General features: G+C 43.8%; 1 protein-coding gene across 4 annotated transcripts in view; it reads right to left on the bottom strand.

The window, feature by feature from the left end:
* The window catches only part of flna (filamin A, alpha (actin binding protein 280)), a 75029-nt gene extending 67655 nt beyond the window's left edge, over nucleotides 1-7374 (bottom strand). For all 4 annotated transcript variants that reach the window (XM_083770218.1, XM_083770220.1, XM_083770219.1 and 1 more), the window contains exon 1: nucleotides 7225-7374. The gene's annotated coding sequence lies outside the window, so the exon portion shown is untranslated. The remainder of the gene's footprint in view (nucleotides 1-7224) is intronic.
* Nucleotides 7375-16910: the final 9536 nt, after the last annotated feature.

The raw sequence follows: 16910 nt of genomic DNA, 5'->3' as shown, positions 1-16910 counted from the left end.
ATAATAGATTATACTAGACCTTTATTGTCCTCATTTGTTTCTCTCCTTCATTTATGACATACTTAACACAGAGGCTACCATTAAAGGATGCCGCTAATGGAAGGAAAAGGCGAATAGTTTACTGGTGGCGGCCACACGTTGGAGGGAGTCCTTGAAAGAGGTGAGGTCATTGACCATATTCACAGTGGCTATACTCCCAAGTGTGTCGTAAGTACAAAATGACCATGAATATGGTCTCTACTTCTATATTCTATAGTGACTATAAGGATGGACTACGGGTTCGGGTGGAGGAACCATCATGTCAGAAGGCCCAGAGTTCTTAGCTGCATTTGTAATTATGCACGGTCGGGAGGCTCATGTCCGGATCTTGTGGACGACAGAGGTCGTGGGCCTCAGGCCACGATTAAATAAATGTTGGCGTTAGAGAAATAGACAAACTGAAATGAGCTGGGACATAATTATGCAAACCGGGTGTATTTATTACTGCCTGCGGTTGTCATTATCTATTGGTCAACGAGCACCGATGCCTGCCCGCCGCACCCGCCGTATCCGCAATGCGTGTGCGTATGTCTGTGTGTTTGTGTCCGTTCATCTTACATGTATGTGTGTATGTTGCTTGACTGCATTTGAGCACGGATGGCGACGTGTGACATCATGGCGTGAGAAGTCTAATATCTCCAAATAGGACATAACGCTGGTCCGCCTGACAAATGTGAGTGTGTCTAGACATCAGGCCCCCCCCCTCCTTTCTGTGTCTCAGCTATATTGCCCAACCAAAGCAACGCTAGCTTGAGTTCATACACCAACTATGCACCCCTATAACAAACTGTTGGCCGAGCATTATGTCTTTAATGGCTACAGCTCCCCTCTCATATTACCAGCCTCACGTCAACAGTGGGCAGCCACATTTCACAAGGGACAATGTTGGGGTCAGGTAAACATACATTTGGATCTTTTCCATAAAAGTATGCGGTTGAGAGGGCCGGGGCACATCAAAGATGCTGTTCATATTGGCCCATTTACATGAATTAAATTGAGCAGGAGGTATTTGTAGATACCATGTGTTGTGCATTCTCTAAAGTGAAATGAACACAATAAAAGTGGATTTTTACTGTGTACAGAATGGTGAACACGGCAGACCCCTTATTGGTCCAATTCTGCACCCTCAGGGTTAAATGTGGATTTCACTGTGAAGATTAGTGATGCACCGAATATTCGGCCTCACGAAATATTCGTCAGAAAATGGCAAAAAAAATGCATTTTCAGCCTATTCGGTTTCGGCCTGAATAGGCAGAAAATATATCACTGAATATGCAATTAATGCATTCAAAAGAGCTGAATAAATGTTTTATGGACCCATAATAGTGTAGCTTTAAGGTACGGCCATGACAGCAATGGTAGGATGGTAGGCCAACTGTTTCCTATATTCGGTATTTGGTTTCGGCCAAGAATTTCTCTTTCGGTGCATCCCTAGTGAAGATGATAGATTGAGCAGGAGTGGCATGCACGTTCACCCTCAAAAGTCAGCAGGACACAGTGATATACGTACAGTATGCCACTCAAACTGATTTCTTTGGACGTCGACGGTTTTGATCTGTAGGAGACCCCGCTCTGTCTCACTGTGAGTAGCTATAGCAGAATAACAGTGCTCTGTGTAAGACAGTGGTTTCACGTCAAGGACCACCACGCCAATGTATTTGGCCCCCGGACCCCCATCTGAAAATACTTTGTGCCAAGGAGGACCCCCATACAAGATTTGTGTTGACCAAATATTCATCCACAAGATAAAAAAAAGAAACAAAAAAAAACAATCTCACAACGTGTCGCACTGATTTATTTTGACCTCGACCGTTCTGATCTGTCTAGGTCTGGGAGACCCCTCTCTGTCTCACTGTGAGTTTAGCTATAGCAAAACAACAGAGGCTGTAAAGAGAGAGAGAGAGAGATGCGATGGTTTAGCTTTGACTAAATAAGGACTTTGGTGCCAGGAGCCACAGTGTGGCCAGCAGCCCTAGAATGTTTTCCCTGTGTGTGTGTGTGTGTGTGTGTGTGTGTGTGTGTGTGTGTGTGTGTGTGTGTGTGTGTGTGTGTGTGTGTGTGTGCGTGCGCGTGCGTGCATGCGTCCGTGTGTGTGTGTGTGTGTGTGTGTGTGTGTGTGTGTGCGAGCGTGCGCGTGTGTGCGCATGCCTGCGTATCTGTGTCTCTGTGTCTCTGTGTGTCGTGTGTCTGTGTGGTTGGAGAATTGAGGGAGAATCTGAGGAATGCCCTCCCTCCCCATAGCAACCCTATAACCCCCAGCCTTAATGACCCCCCAATAAAAGAGCCCCATTAATCTAATACACACACGCGCACATGCATGCACCAGCATGCTTTTGCTTTCACCAGGCCATTTAAAAACAATGGAACAATAGACTTAAGCATTTTTTTTTCACACAATTTAACTGTGTTCCCTAGAGTAGATGCACAATCCACCATGTCTCCATCATTTCATTGCTTGCAAACTTGCCTCGCAACACTCACTACGGTGACTACAGTAATTTGGTGGAGTCTGAAGGCAAGACAGATAAACAGTGGAAACAGCCTCAGGAGCATGCCATAGACGATATTTATAAGATGAAGGATGAGAGAGAGATGTAATGGTACTGATAGATGCAGATGTCCATGCACATACCGCACACACACACACACACACACACACACACACCCCATTTGTGTCTTCTGCTCTGTCACGCTACCAGGCGATTGGAATTTACCTTAACAATTACAAGTCAGGACATGAGACAGACAGACAGACAGACAGACAGACAGACAGACAGACAGACAGACAGACAGACAGACAGACAGACAGACAGACAGACAGACAGACAGACAGACAGACAGACAGACAGACAGACAAGACAGACAGCAGACAGACAGACAGACAGACAGACACACAGACAGACACACAGACACACACAGACACGATAGAATAACTCACGCCTGAACAATGAAACACGCCAGTCGTATGGTCCCCTCTAGTGGATAATTGTGGTATTGCTTGTGTTGTGTCAGGTGTTTGTTGTTCCACTTTTCTCGTCTTTGTCTTTCCCTCTATTTTCTCTTGATCCACTTTTCTCCACTCAGTTTACCTTCCCACAATGGTCTCTTTGTTACACTTTTCTTCACTTCGCTTTACCTCTATTTTGCACCTTGCATTCACCTTGATTTTCTCTTCCACTCCTGTCTTCCACTGCAGTCTTTTTTTTATCCACATCCACCGTCACCTCTTCTCATAATAATAATAATAATAATAATAATAATAATAATGCTTTTCGGAGTACCCAAAGACACTTTGCACGGGGGGAAAGACGAAACAAAAAATAAAAACAACTTTATTAGGGGGGTAAAAAAACACTAAGGAATAAAATCAATAAAAAAGTGGAATGATTTAGCTGGGGAAAACAATATTGAAGAGGTGGGTTTTGATGGTGGTTTTAAAGGTTTGGATATTTATGTATGTATATATATATATATATATATATATATATATATATATATATATATATATAGGCCTATATATCCCCAGAACAATAAAGAACAATAAAGAACCCATGGAGGTGGTTCCCCTTTAAGGCGAGTTTAATTTCACTATTATTTCACCAGCTAGAAGAGAGAGAATGCTTTTCCAGTTTCCACCTATTCAGTTGCAGAATTCTGCACTAAATCTAATCTAACAACAACAATCTTCTCTTATTGGGTCTGTCTCCTAATATCAATTTGCGTGTCTTTGACATGAATAATTTTGAGAACCACTAATTATGATTACTGACTGGATTATTAAAAATCACACCTGTGTGAAGTGAGGGGTGCTCTTATCATCATAATGTCATGCATAATCTCATTCTGGCCAATCACAATTTGCGTCCTCACTTGTTTGTGTTTGTGTCTTCAATGTTTGTGTATACACAAACCCTCGCCCCTCAAAAGAATGATTCAATAAGCAACTAAAACATGTAATTGACAGCTGAGGACAATTTGGTCGACAGCTAAGGGTGTAGTGGACATTAGCACTATAGTTTGCTTGTGGGAAACCAACCTCAAATCCCAACAACTCAAAGCACTGTAATAAATCCTGTCCTGTTTTCGTGCAATCATATCATATAGCTTTCAGGCTGAGTAAGAAAAAAAATGAATATAATGTACAATAAGAAACGCCAATCATGATTATGAATGTTATTACAGATAGGCTACAGGATTATGATTATGTATCAATTATCTCTTCCTCTCTCTCGCACAAAATGGTGTTATTGTCAGACCAGCCAGTGATTCAGATGGCAAACTCACTAGGCCTATTGTTCACCACCACACCCAATCAACCTCAGCAAAACTCAATAGAGGAAGTTCCATGAGTGATGCTCTAACTAACCACAAGACACTCGTACACACACACACACACACACACAGTCACACACACACATACACACACATACACACACACACGCGCGCGCGCACACACACACACACACACACACAACCACATATCTATGTGGTGGCAAATAAAGTGAGGCATGCAGATTACAGCAAATTGTGGTTTTGCTCTTCCATCTAGAGAGAGAGAGAGAGAGAGAGAGAGTGTGTGTGTGTGTGTGTGTGTGCGTGCGTGCGTGCGTGCGTGCGTGCGTGCGTGCGTGCGTGCGTGCGTGCGTGCGTGCGTGCGTGCGTGTGCGTGTGTATTTAGGTGGCACTTGGTTGCTGTTTCTCAAAAGTAGGTCAGGTATAAGGACAACATAAACTTGTCCATCATGTTTCTGTTGTCTTATTGTTCATCTCTAAGGTTTCTTTATTGGAAACATTAGTAGAACAGTATGATTCACTGCATCATGGGAATTAAATTATTAAGACCTCTATAGTTGTAATAAACAATAACAATCTCATGGAGTCATTGGATATCCCCTCACATCAGAAACCAAATGTACAAATATGAGGGGAATCAAATCATATTTATGTTTTAAATTTAACTTTTGAGTTAAAAATGAGAAAAAGGCTGCACACACTCGTATAGCCACGATGCTGTACATGTATTGACAAGAATCCAACGTTTCGACCCATAGGTCTTCTTCAGTTCTTGTTTTGAGTTCACAAAACTTTTATGGCTGAAGTCGCCCTCCAAAATAAAGCTTTGGAAAACTCTGGCCCACTGGTCTGTTCACTTGAATGACAATGACACATTCCATTGGTTTGGTCTTAACCTCTGCACAACAACAAAGGCCCAGTCGTCTTCCATTCTGCTGTCCCATGTCCTCTTTTTCCACTCTTTGTTCACACACGTGACACGCCGCAAAACCCAGAGTGTTGTTTTATATCTGCATACAAGGGGCCATTGTGGGTGGGTTTTTTTTACACTGTAAGAGTAACACTCAAGTCTCAAGGCAAGCATTGCACAGTCAGTCCCTATACTGGAGACAGCGTATAGGCCTGTAAATCATGACAGTGTTGCTACTGTTGATATAAACAACCAGATTAATGTGATGGCCATGGTCACTGGTCCAGTCATCTGACCAGATAACATGATTAGGCTTACTTCAATGATGTGATAAGTGTCTGTCAAGTACAGACAGCATTATAGACTCAGGGGTGGGCAACTGGCGGCCCGGGGGCCACATGCGGCCCCCACCATCACTTAATGCGGCCCGCATGCTAATATCAGAATACTGGTGTAGTTGATTTCAGCTGTTACAATTCCAAACCCGCTTTAATTACTTCATGACTAGTATTAAGTGACTAGTAGGCCTATACTTAATGACTATAGTATAAATGTTATTGTCTTTTTTTTGTTTCCAACGTAGTTATGTTCATAAAGTTGACATATACTACAACTATAGGCCTAAATGCATTTCAAATTCAATAAAAAGGTTACTTTTCAGAATTCTAATTAAAAAATAGCAATAACAATATTCAGGTTTTCAATTCAAATATAGCAAAAATAGCTATTTTTCCTACGACTAATATGCACTGTGGCCCTCTGGAGTGAGTGTGGAAATATATTGGTCCTCGCCATCGTCAAAGTTGCCCACCCATATGCTCTATGCCATAGCATATAGGATATATATAGGATAGCCATACTATTTTACGCACACCAATCCCATTCAGTACTAGTTGTAATTCAAGGATAAAACTAAATTAAGCTGCTAATGTTTAATGAGCGAAGATGAGCTTGAAGAAAGACGTGCGAAAAGTGCGTGCGTGTGTCGCTCTCCTGCGGTCGTGCGTGTAATAATAAAGCATCATGGGTGATGGGGGTGTGAGACCCATTTCCAGCGACGGAGGGCGCACGGCAGCCACCGTCCATGATCCATGCACTGCACGAGGCCCCCTGCCCGGTAACGCGTGGGAGTGCAGGCGCAGCGGGACAGTGTCAATGCTTTACCATATTTGGTGTGGAGCCCCTAATTATGATACCGGGGAAGGAGCTATGGGAGATGCTTCGGTTGAAGTCTGCTCTCGTTCTCTCTCTCTCCCTCTATCTCTCTCTCTCTCTCTCTCTCTGCATGTGTGACGCGTAAACTCACTCATGTTCGTTCGTGACAGACTGTCGTCTGGCATGAGCTACCGGCGTCAACGACCTGTGTAATGTAATGGTGGATGATGACATATAAGCCTGCTCTCAGTCTGCCTTGCTGTCCAGCTGTTAAACAAGAAGATGGTCCCAGCCTCGTCATCTGGCCACGAAACGTCCAACGTCCGACTAAAACACTCAGCCCAAACTTAAGAGACGTATATATATATATAGTAGCGGCAGCCTATATTGCAACAACAACAGTCTGAAGTCGTTGTAAAGGTTAGTGGCGAGAGGTGTGGCGCACCGCGCACCACAGGAGCAACCCATAACCGGTGAGGGAAATCTGGGAATGGGCGATATCGTCTATCTATATTTAAATCTATGATCTATCATCCAACAACAGTACCGTCCAATGCAAAGTGTTCCACGCTCCGAGTCCGACAGGGCACTTTTCAAACACAATGCCTGCCTATAGCCAAAAATACCAACAGGTTTACTCAATTCAATCAATGGCAAAGTGTTTCATCGAGCGCGTTTGGCACTGCAGGGCGCGAGCTGTGCCATTCACATCACACCATGCCCGTTATCTCCATAGCGCGATATCGTGGAACGAAAACAACAATGCGGACAACACCACCGTCCGTGACATAACTTATAAGGAATAAAAAGCAAACTGTAACACTTACGTGTATCGTGTTGTAACGCTAGCTGTAGTAAGAAGCTGGCGTGTGAGTGATCGCTCTCCCGGTCTGTTTGCGTGTTGCCCCGTACGCCTGTCTCCTGTGCGCTCAGTGCGCGCAAAGTTCGCCGAGTGTGTGACTGTGTGTGTGTGTGTGTGTGTGTGTGGGCGCAGTGCGGTTTGCGGACCTCCCTCCCCGTGCGCAGTCCCGTGGGGAATGGTTATGTTTGTATGGTTGGGAAAGAAAGAGGTGATCGAGTCTCTCTTCTCTTTTGCTCTTTTCAATCTTACCCTCTCACTCGGTCCTACCGCGAGAGCCTTAATTGGTAAAGTATCAAAGGGGGGGGGGGGGGGGGTGGGGGGTGGATGGGGGTGTTCCTTTCTCCTTTTCCCTGTGCTAGTTTTTATAGGGGTGACGTCATGACCGCGCCTTCGGATTTTAAAGGTATGATGTCAGTGGCCTCTACGTGCCCCATATCTCTCCTCACATCTCAGCCTCGTGGGGGTGCCAATAGTCTCTCTCTCTCTCTCTCTCTCTCTCTCTCTCTCTCTCTCTCTCTCTCTCTCTCTCTCAGACCCCCCCCCTCTCCCCCTCTCCCCCCCCCCCTCTCTCTCTCTCTCTCTCTCTCTCTCTCTCTCTCAGACCCCCCCCTCTCTCTCTCTCTCTCTCAATTCAATTCATGGCATGAGAGAACGTTTACATAGAATTTGTATGTATTTACAAATAAATATTGGATATAAATAGGAATTAAATAAAGGTGTAGACAGAGCTGTGTTATATTAGCACTTTGGGTAATACTATCTTGTGAAACTATATAAAAAGCATTTTCTGTCAGAGATAGTTATACAATATACATCCATATAGAATACGTTTTTACATATAGGCTTTATACTTTTGATAAACAGTGTATACACATAATGGTTTGTATTCCTTAAGGTGCTTGTATTCCATTTGACATCCTTGTCCTGTCACAGCAGCTCACTCTCTCTCTCTCTCTCTGTGTGTGTGTGTGTGTGTGTGTGTGTGTGTGTGTGTGTGTGTGTGTGTGTGTGTGTGTGTGTGTGTGTGTGTGTGTGTGTGTGTGTGTGTGTGTGTGTGTGTGTGTGTGTGTGTGTGCGCGCGCGCGGGTGTGTGTGTGTGTGTGAGAGAGAGAGAGAGAGAGAGAGAGAGAGAGAGAGCCTTTGGTGGGACCCCACATCTCTCTGCACTCTGTCCACCTTTTCCTGTTATCTGTTATTGTGCAGACAGGCCACTGAACATAAGAGAGAGCCCATGTTTCTCTCTGTCAAAGCCTGCTCTGACTCAACACTGTGGGGGGGGTGGTTTACGTCTGTGTGCGTGCATGCGTGCGATAGTGCATGCATGCGTGTGTGTGTGCCGTGCGTGCGTGCGTGTGCCGTGCATATACTCCAGCTGAGTATTGGCTCAGGGAACAAGAATGTTCAACCTCTCTTGTGCCCTCTCTCTCTGCTTACAGTTCATCAGTCTGGTTTTAGAAGGAGCTGGGGGGGGGGGGGGGGGGGTGGGCAGTGGGAGGGGGGGGGGGGTGAAAGGGAATGGAGGGAAATCCTGCAGAGGAAGGTGGAGAGGAAGAAGTAAAGGCAAGAAGGAAGGAGAGGGGAAGGGAAGTAAGGAAGGTGAGAGTCTAATGCAAAAAATGAGGAGAGAGGAGAGAGAGAGAGAGAGAGAGAGAGAGAGAGAGAGCGAGAGAGAGACCAGGGGCAGGAGGAGGAGAAAGAGAGTGGCTTGAGAGAGTTGATGCTTCTCTTTCAGGGCTATTAAGTCTTCTGAAAGAATATATATTCAAAGATTTGTGCCGCATTTTCACGATTTTCACGATGTGCCACAACAGAGCCACAAGGCCATAGTCCTTCTCACAACTGACCCTGGTTTATTTATTTATTTATTTGTTATAATTTAGCTATTGAAAAACAGCAGATCTACAAGCTCATAGCGCGCTATACGAGCTTGTGGGTCTGCTATTTTTGAAAAGTCGTAAAAATGTGGCGCAAATCTTTGAATATATATTCTTTCAAAGTGAATGTGGCCCAGGCCGTAGCGTAACGGTCTGGGCACCGGACTGGTGATCCAGTCGCGGTGTGCCGCGGGTTCGACTCCCGAACCCGACACGGCCTTTACCGCATGTCATCCCCCCATCTCTCTCCCGTTTCCTGTCAGCCTACTATCTGTCCCTTAAAAAATCAAAGCCGCAAAAAAAATATCTTAAAAAAAAAAAAAGTGAATGTTTTTAACTCGGGTTTAAATGGGTGAATTCAACTCAAGACACTTTATGAGTTTACGGTATATCATCTCCCCTCATTCTTGATGTTTTCACTTTGCTGTGTGAATAAAGCATAAATGATGCCAAAAGTTAATTGAGGCAGATTTGTAGAGTTGGGATAGATGGATGCCTGTAGCAAGTTGCATGTAAATGGGACTCAGTGTGTATAGCAGTTATGTTTTTTATCAAAATGAATAATTCTGATCTTTAATTATTGTCCTCCCATCAACTTCTAATCAGTGGTGAACATGTCATGTCTCTACCATTTACCATGTCACAGAAATGTCAAAACTGCAACAGCAGAAAAGCCTGCTGGTGTTATTCAATCTCAATAACAATAGTGTTGTGGGATTGAACCCCTATAATTATCAACTTATTGCCTCTTATTTAATTGCAAAGAAGAAAGCTATGAAGTTTTATCTGTAGTGTGTGTGTGTGTATGTATGTGTGTATGTGTGTGTGTGTGTGTGTGTGTGTGTGTGTGTGTGTGCGTGTGTGTGTGTGTGTGTGTGTGTGTGTGCGTGTGTGTGTGTGTGTGTGTGTGTGTGTGTGTGTGTGTGTGTGTGTGTGTGCGTGCGCGTGTGTGCGTGTGTGCGTGCGTGTGGTTGTGTGTGTGTGTGTGTGTGTGTGTGTGTGTGTGTGTGTGGGGTTGTGTGTTTGACCAGTCTGTATTAATTAGAAGCAGCTGTACAGAGTTCTGTTTTGAGCTCGTCCAGTCGGTCAGTGACATCATCACTATGCAGCTTGTCTTAAAGTTGCGTCACCAGAGGCCTAGTGGTTATACTAAGGAGGGCTTAGGAGGCGTAGAGAAGAGAAGAGAAGAGAAGAGAAGAGAAGAGAAGAGAAGAGAAGAGAAGAGAAGAGAAGAGAAGAGAAGAGAAGAGAAGAGAAGAGAAGAGAAGAGAAGAAGTTTGTGATTTTTCTTTGCTCCAATGAACACGATAGTTAACAAGGACTGTTACCCTATTGACATTCGTGGAGAGTTCATCATAATCTTTAAACTTGTCATTTTATTTTATTTATCAGAACTTTTGTCTTTTTTGCTTTGAAACCAACTGGGAGACAGCTTCTGGAATATTGTCTCCAACGTTCTGAAAACATGTGGTCGACTCTTTTCATGTGGGCAGCCATGTAGGTCATGTAGGTCTGTGATGCACTCTGCATCCTGACCCACAGTTTAACAACTGTGGGTTGGAGTTGGACTGGAAGATATACACATTGCAGGTCAAATAAATATTGTCTTGTGTTGACCGTCAACTTCAAGGCAATGTGCATGCATGTGCATGTGGCGTCATGATCAGTGGTATACAGTTACAACTTACAAGCTGTATTCAATGTCTTGATATACAGCCCAAAACAAGACAGGGCTAAACCATTAAACTTGGCTAAGCCACGTTGCTAGGCAGAGAACATCTGAGATCACATTTAAACACATTTGACTGGCTAATTAAATTCAACTGGACAAGACTTAAAGTAGTACATACTGTACATACTTACAGTATGCTAAATTCCACCATGGGGAAAGTGCAAAATCAAGACGGGATAGGCATGGGACGATTTAAACAGTTTCTCACAATAAAAACACAAAATGACATTTTATCTGGCTGAATTTCCATTATTTTGCTAATCCTTAATAGAGGGTATGCGTGTCAAATTGAGTGGCAAAGTGAGTTTAACATAGTTTAATGTAGTTTAATAATGAAACTGTCAGGATGTAAATGTAATAGACATTTTTAGAATCCGATCTCAGGTCAGAATGGGTTAATGTAATCTTATAGGACTTTTCTGTTTGGATGTATGGACTGTCAAGGCCAGAAAGTCGTTTTTGCCACTCAGTAGGCATTCCTGCATAACTTTGTGCATATCCCCTATATATCCTCACATGAGAGTGAATGTTGTTCCTCCTGACAATGTTTAGTGCCAGCTGGGCCCCAAATCACCTGTATGAGCACAACTAAAGCCAGAAAAAGTGAGCAAGCTGACATTTCTGCACGTTGGTTTGGCACGTCTCCTTTTCTACTAGCAGCCTATATAGAGCTCAGGTTCATTTGTACGCTTTCAGACTAGTCATTGGTTAGACCAGTCATTAATCTACTCCAGGGATTTTCAACTGATTATGAACCAGGGACCACCACCCTGACTAATAATCAACCTGGGGACCACCACCCTGACTAAGAATCAACCTGGGGACCACTGTTGAGTTGGGTGAGGGGATATTAAAATTAATATAAAATTAAATCAAGCCCTTAACAGTCAGTCATTTAACTGGCATTATGCTAGTCGTCCGGAGCTATTCCTTTCCGATGGTTGCCCTTACTCTGTTTTCTTAACCTTCCATATTAAACTCATAGATAGCAGACACATGCGATTGCATGATTATATGGGCACATTTGACATTTCCTAATAGACTCAACCAGTCAATCCGGTTCACTTTCCATTGAAATTCAAACTCCCTTTCTGTGGAAGTTCTTGACATCCGACTTCCCAGTAACTGACATTGATGTCATCATACATCACCAGGTCACTTAATGAACTAGTTCGTTTCCCAACTAGTGGTCGATAAAAAACATACTAAATGCATGGCCAGGGACCACATGCAATACCTTCACGGACCACCAGTGGTCCACGGACCACCTGTTGAAAACCCATGGTCTACTCCTATGCAACTACTTGACTTACTTATACTTAAGCCCTTTGCTCCTCTAGGGTGCATATAGGCCGTTGACAAATGTCCTCCATTTCACTCGGCTTTTAGCCGTTCTTTCGAGATCTCCCCAGTTGAGTCTCTGCCATTTCTGCCTCGATGCTCCTTCTCCAGTCCAGCTGTTCCTGGGGCGACCTCGTTTCCTTTTCCCCTGGGGGTTCCATTTCAGGGCTTGTCGGGTGATATTTGTTTGCAGGTTTTCTGAGGGTGTGGCCAGTCCAACTTTTCCGGATCTGTAGGTCAATGGGATCCTGGCTTGTTGTTTTCCACTGGTCCACATTGCTAACTTTGTCCCTCCACCAGATGTGTAGAATTCTCCTGAGGCACGTGTTGGTGAATGTTTGCAGCCTGTGTGTTGTGAGTTTTGTTGTTCTCCAAGTCTCAGCCCCACACAGCATCACCTGCTTCACATTGGAGTTGAACATGCACATTTTGGTGTTGGTGGAGATGTTCTTTGAGCTCCAGATCTTCCTGAGCATGTTAACCCATTTAGGCCTGAAAAAGAAGTTCGCTCTGAAAGAATGTATACCTATTCAAAGATTTGTGCCGCATTTTTACGATGTTTCAATAGCTAAAGTATAACAGAATGCTTGAAACGCCAAAGGGGTTCCCGCCCCAAAATGGGTTAAACGCCACTCTAGCCTTGTTAATTCTGCTTCTTATGTCAGCATCTCTTCCTCCGGTGGTGTCCACAACACTGCCTAGGTAGGTAAAAGCGTCTACAACTACGTCTATACAACTACAACCTATCTCAAACCCTCACCCTAAACCTAACCTCCCACACGGGGCAGCACACCTAAACCTAACCTTAACCCATGTCTAACCAATGACTAGTCCAAACTAAGTATGCATTGCACACCCACTCAGGATCTAACTGTGTTGACATGGGGTGCATACTTAGTGTAGACTAGTCATTGGTTAGACATGGGTTAAGGTTAGGTTTAGGTGTGCTGCCCCGTGTGGGAGGTTATGTTTAGGGTGAGGGTTTGAGATAGGTTGTAGAGGACTAATGACTGGTCTAACCCAATGACTAGTCTAAACCAAAAACTGTCTAAACTAAGTACTGCGCCCGACATGATAATGCAATAGAGGCTGTGTCAGTGAGTGGAACAGATTCAATGATTGAGTTTGTTTTAAGCAGTGACATGAGAAAGAAACAAGGTGAGAGAGAGTGATGGAAACAATCGTATAGTTGGCAATGCTTTTAAGATCAGAGAGTCAGGAGACAGCTGACAGTCTAATGACAAAACACTTCACTGTTAGACAATTAAAGAGCTAAAGTGGTCAATTGTTTAAGTGGCCACAATTTAGGAGAGTGGAGGGATCTGCCTGCCTGCCTGTCTGTCTGCCTGCCTGCCTGCCTGCCTCTGCCTGCCTGCCTGCCTGCCTGCCTGCCTGCCTGCCTGCCTGTCTGCCTGCCTGCCTCTGCCTGCCTGCCTGCCTGCCTGCCTGCCTGCCTGTCTGCCTGTCTGCCTGCCTGCCTGCCTCTCACGCATGCACGCACGCACGCACACACACACACACACACACACACACACACACACACACACACAACACACACACACACACACACACACACACACACGCTGTACAGACATGCACAAATGAATGCACACACAAAATAGGAAGAAAAAAAGAATGAAAAATATGCTTGCGCACAGACATTACTTCATTCCAGGTTTTGATTGCAATGCAACCACACACAAAGTCTGCATCGTTGGGTTCTTTGTGTAAACAGGATAGTGAACTCGTCATGCAGGTAACTATATGTGCATGTGACGGCACATCGCTCATGTCCCTGTCTGCATATCTCTGTCTTTTCACTCAAACTTGAAAACCTTGTTGGATATTACAAATAGGAGTTAATTAAAAACAACAAAACGACTCGTACATTTCTGAGTGGCTTTCATGAGCGAGCCTGGCAGGGAGGCAGCAGTCACGTTCGTTGAAATGGCAGACAGAGAGAACGAGGGCTGATCGGCACAGATGAGAGAATGATGGATGGGATTCATGCCCAAAGTGTACAATATGCATGGTGAAGTGACAGAATATCAAATAACAACGTCAAAGGAGAGTTCCATGACATGTGGGACTACTTTAATTTATATATTAAAGGAGAATTCCATGCTAGAATGCTTTCTTATCTTTCTTACCTTTCTTTGTAGTTGTTACGTCCCCACCAAAGAGGTCCAGGTGTTTTTTTGTGTGCAAAAACTCCTTATTGGCTATTTTCCCTACCATAAGCCCTAAATGAATTGCATTGCATTGAATGAATGCACACACAAAATAGGAAGAAAAAAAGAATGAAAAATATGCTTGCGCACAGACATTACTTCATTCCAGGTTTTGATTGCAATGCAACCACACACAAAGTCTGCATCGTTGGGTTCTTTGTGTAAACAGGATAGTGAACTCGTCATGCAGGTAACTATATGTGCATGTGACGGCACATCGCTGTCCCTGTCTGCATATCTGTCTTTTCACTCAAACTTGAAAACCTTGTTGGATATTACAAATAGGAGTTAATTAAAAACGACAAAACGACTCGTACATTTCTGAGTGGCTTTCATGAGCGAGGCTGGCAGGGAGGCACGTTCGTTGAAATGGGACTACTTTTATTTATATATTAAAGGAGAATTCCATGCTAGAATGCTTTCTTATCTTTCTTACCTTTCTTTGTAGTTGTTACGTTCCCACCAAAGAGGTCCAGGTGTTTTTTTGTGCAAAAACTCCTTATTGGCTATTTTCCCTACCATAAGCCCTAAATGAATTGCATTGCATTGAATGAGAATTGAATGGGGCTATGGGGTGTTATGCTAGTTCGCTTATTTCCATCGAAAGAAGTAGTAAAGTGTGCCGCTTGGGATATTATTTACATTATGAAGAGAGGATATATACAAAGAAATTATAATTTTGAGCGATGGAAATAAGCGAATTAGCACAACACCCCATAGCCCCATTCAATTCCCATTCAATTCAATGCAATTCATTTAGGGATTATGGTAGGGGAAATAGCCAATAAGGAGCTTTTGCACAAAATAACACCTGGACCTCTTTGGTGGGGACGTAACAACTACAAAGAAAGGTAAGAGAGCATTTTAGTATGGAATTCTCCTTTAAAGGATGGTTGCAGTAACAATTTGTATTATACATTACAGATGACATAATCACTAGTGTCAACAACAGAATGTGGAGGCTTTTTTTTTTTTTTCTTTGACTGCTAGTTGTGTTTTCTTGTCTTTTTCTTTTGTGTAAGTAAGTAAAATCATTAAAAAACTTTGATGACAAAAAAAAAAAGAATATCAAATAGGCATACAGCTTGAAAAAAGCAGTGTCTTTCGTAACTGGGAAGAACCAACATTTGACTAAACATTGACCTCTGATGCAAACCACACAAAATGAACGGTGCCGAAATAGAACTAATCGGATAAGGATGGTATTCATAATTCATTCCAGTCGTTCACACACGACGAGACGGCAAACAACACAGACCGCTCGGGGAACAAGAGCTCATTGTGATTGGTCACACACATGACGGCCTACACTTGAAACTCGCCACACCTGTGCACATACGCTCCTTCAGTACTCTTAATATGTGGTATCAGCTCTCACCTCAGAAACTGTAAACTGTACTGTACACATTTCACCTCATAAAACACTGGCCTGGCCCGATGCAATGTAATCACACGGTGACTCAGGGTACAATGAAGTCCATGTCTGTGTCGGGTTGAACTTGTGACTCAGGCCTGGCGGGGAAGTCAGGAGTGCCTTCAGGAATAACGGGGTATTTGCCTTGTGCAGTGTGTGTGCGTGCGTGCGTGCGTGTGTGTGTGTGTGTGTGTGTGTGTGTGTGTGTGCGTGCGTGTGCGTGTGCGTGCATGCCTTTGTGAGTCTTTTTTGTGTGTTAGGCAGGCTGTGTTGCCATGCTGTATCTTGGTGGAAAATGTGGTATATCAGTCGCAGGGGGTTTCCTGCTGCATGTGTGTGTGTGTGTGTGTGTGTGTGTGTGTGTGTGGGTCTGTTTCCTCTGTTCATTCCCACAGTACATGTCTGCTTGTAGTGTGACACGCACGCACGCACGCACACACGCACACACACACACACACACACACACACACACACACACACACACACACACACACACACACACACACACACACACACACACACACACACACACACACACACACACACACACACACACACACACACACACACATCTCTCAGACTGTCCACCTCCATGCACACTGGTCAAGCCAAATCCAAATAGAGACCAGACCAATTTCAGTTTTATTCAAAGCTAAAAACCAAAAAACTGCAAAGATTTTTCTGATTCAATACGTACGAATGCTATATAGGCTACAGTTACAGTACAAGAACAACAAAGGGTGTTTCTTATTATTGGTCTGAATTAAGAAGACCCCAAAAGTATCTGAGACAATTAAGGCCACATAAAAGTGGGAATCTGAGACCAAGGCATGGCCAAGAAGCACAGCTCCATGGGTCAGATAGTCTTCAGGACGGGTGTGACTATTGTATCAGTAACAATACAAATAAAGGTCAGTTATTGTTGCGATGTCATTATCACAGCAAAACATACTAAATTGACCTTTCCTTGAAGTAATTGTCCAAACATTTTGTACTTGTGGCATACTGTAGCGGACCCAGCTGGCCATGAAAACGTTGAAGACTGAACTGATGAATTTT

Source organism: Protomyctophum parallelum, assembly GCF_964188405.1.
Source record: "Protomyctophum parallelum genome assembly, chromosome: 7".
Taxonomy (NCBI): Eukaryota; Metazoa; Chordata; class Actinopteri; order Myctophiformes; family Myctophidae; genus Protomyctophum; species Protomyctophum parallelum.
Note: the sequence above shows the minus strand (reverse complement) of the source record. Positions and strands in the feature narration are given on the sequence as shown.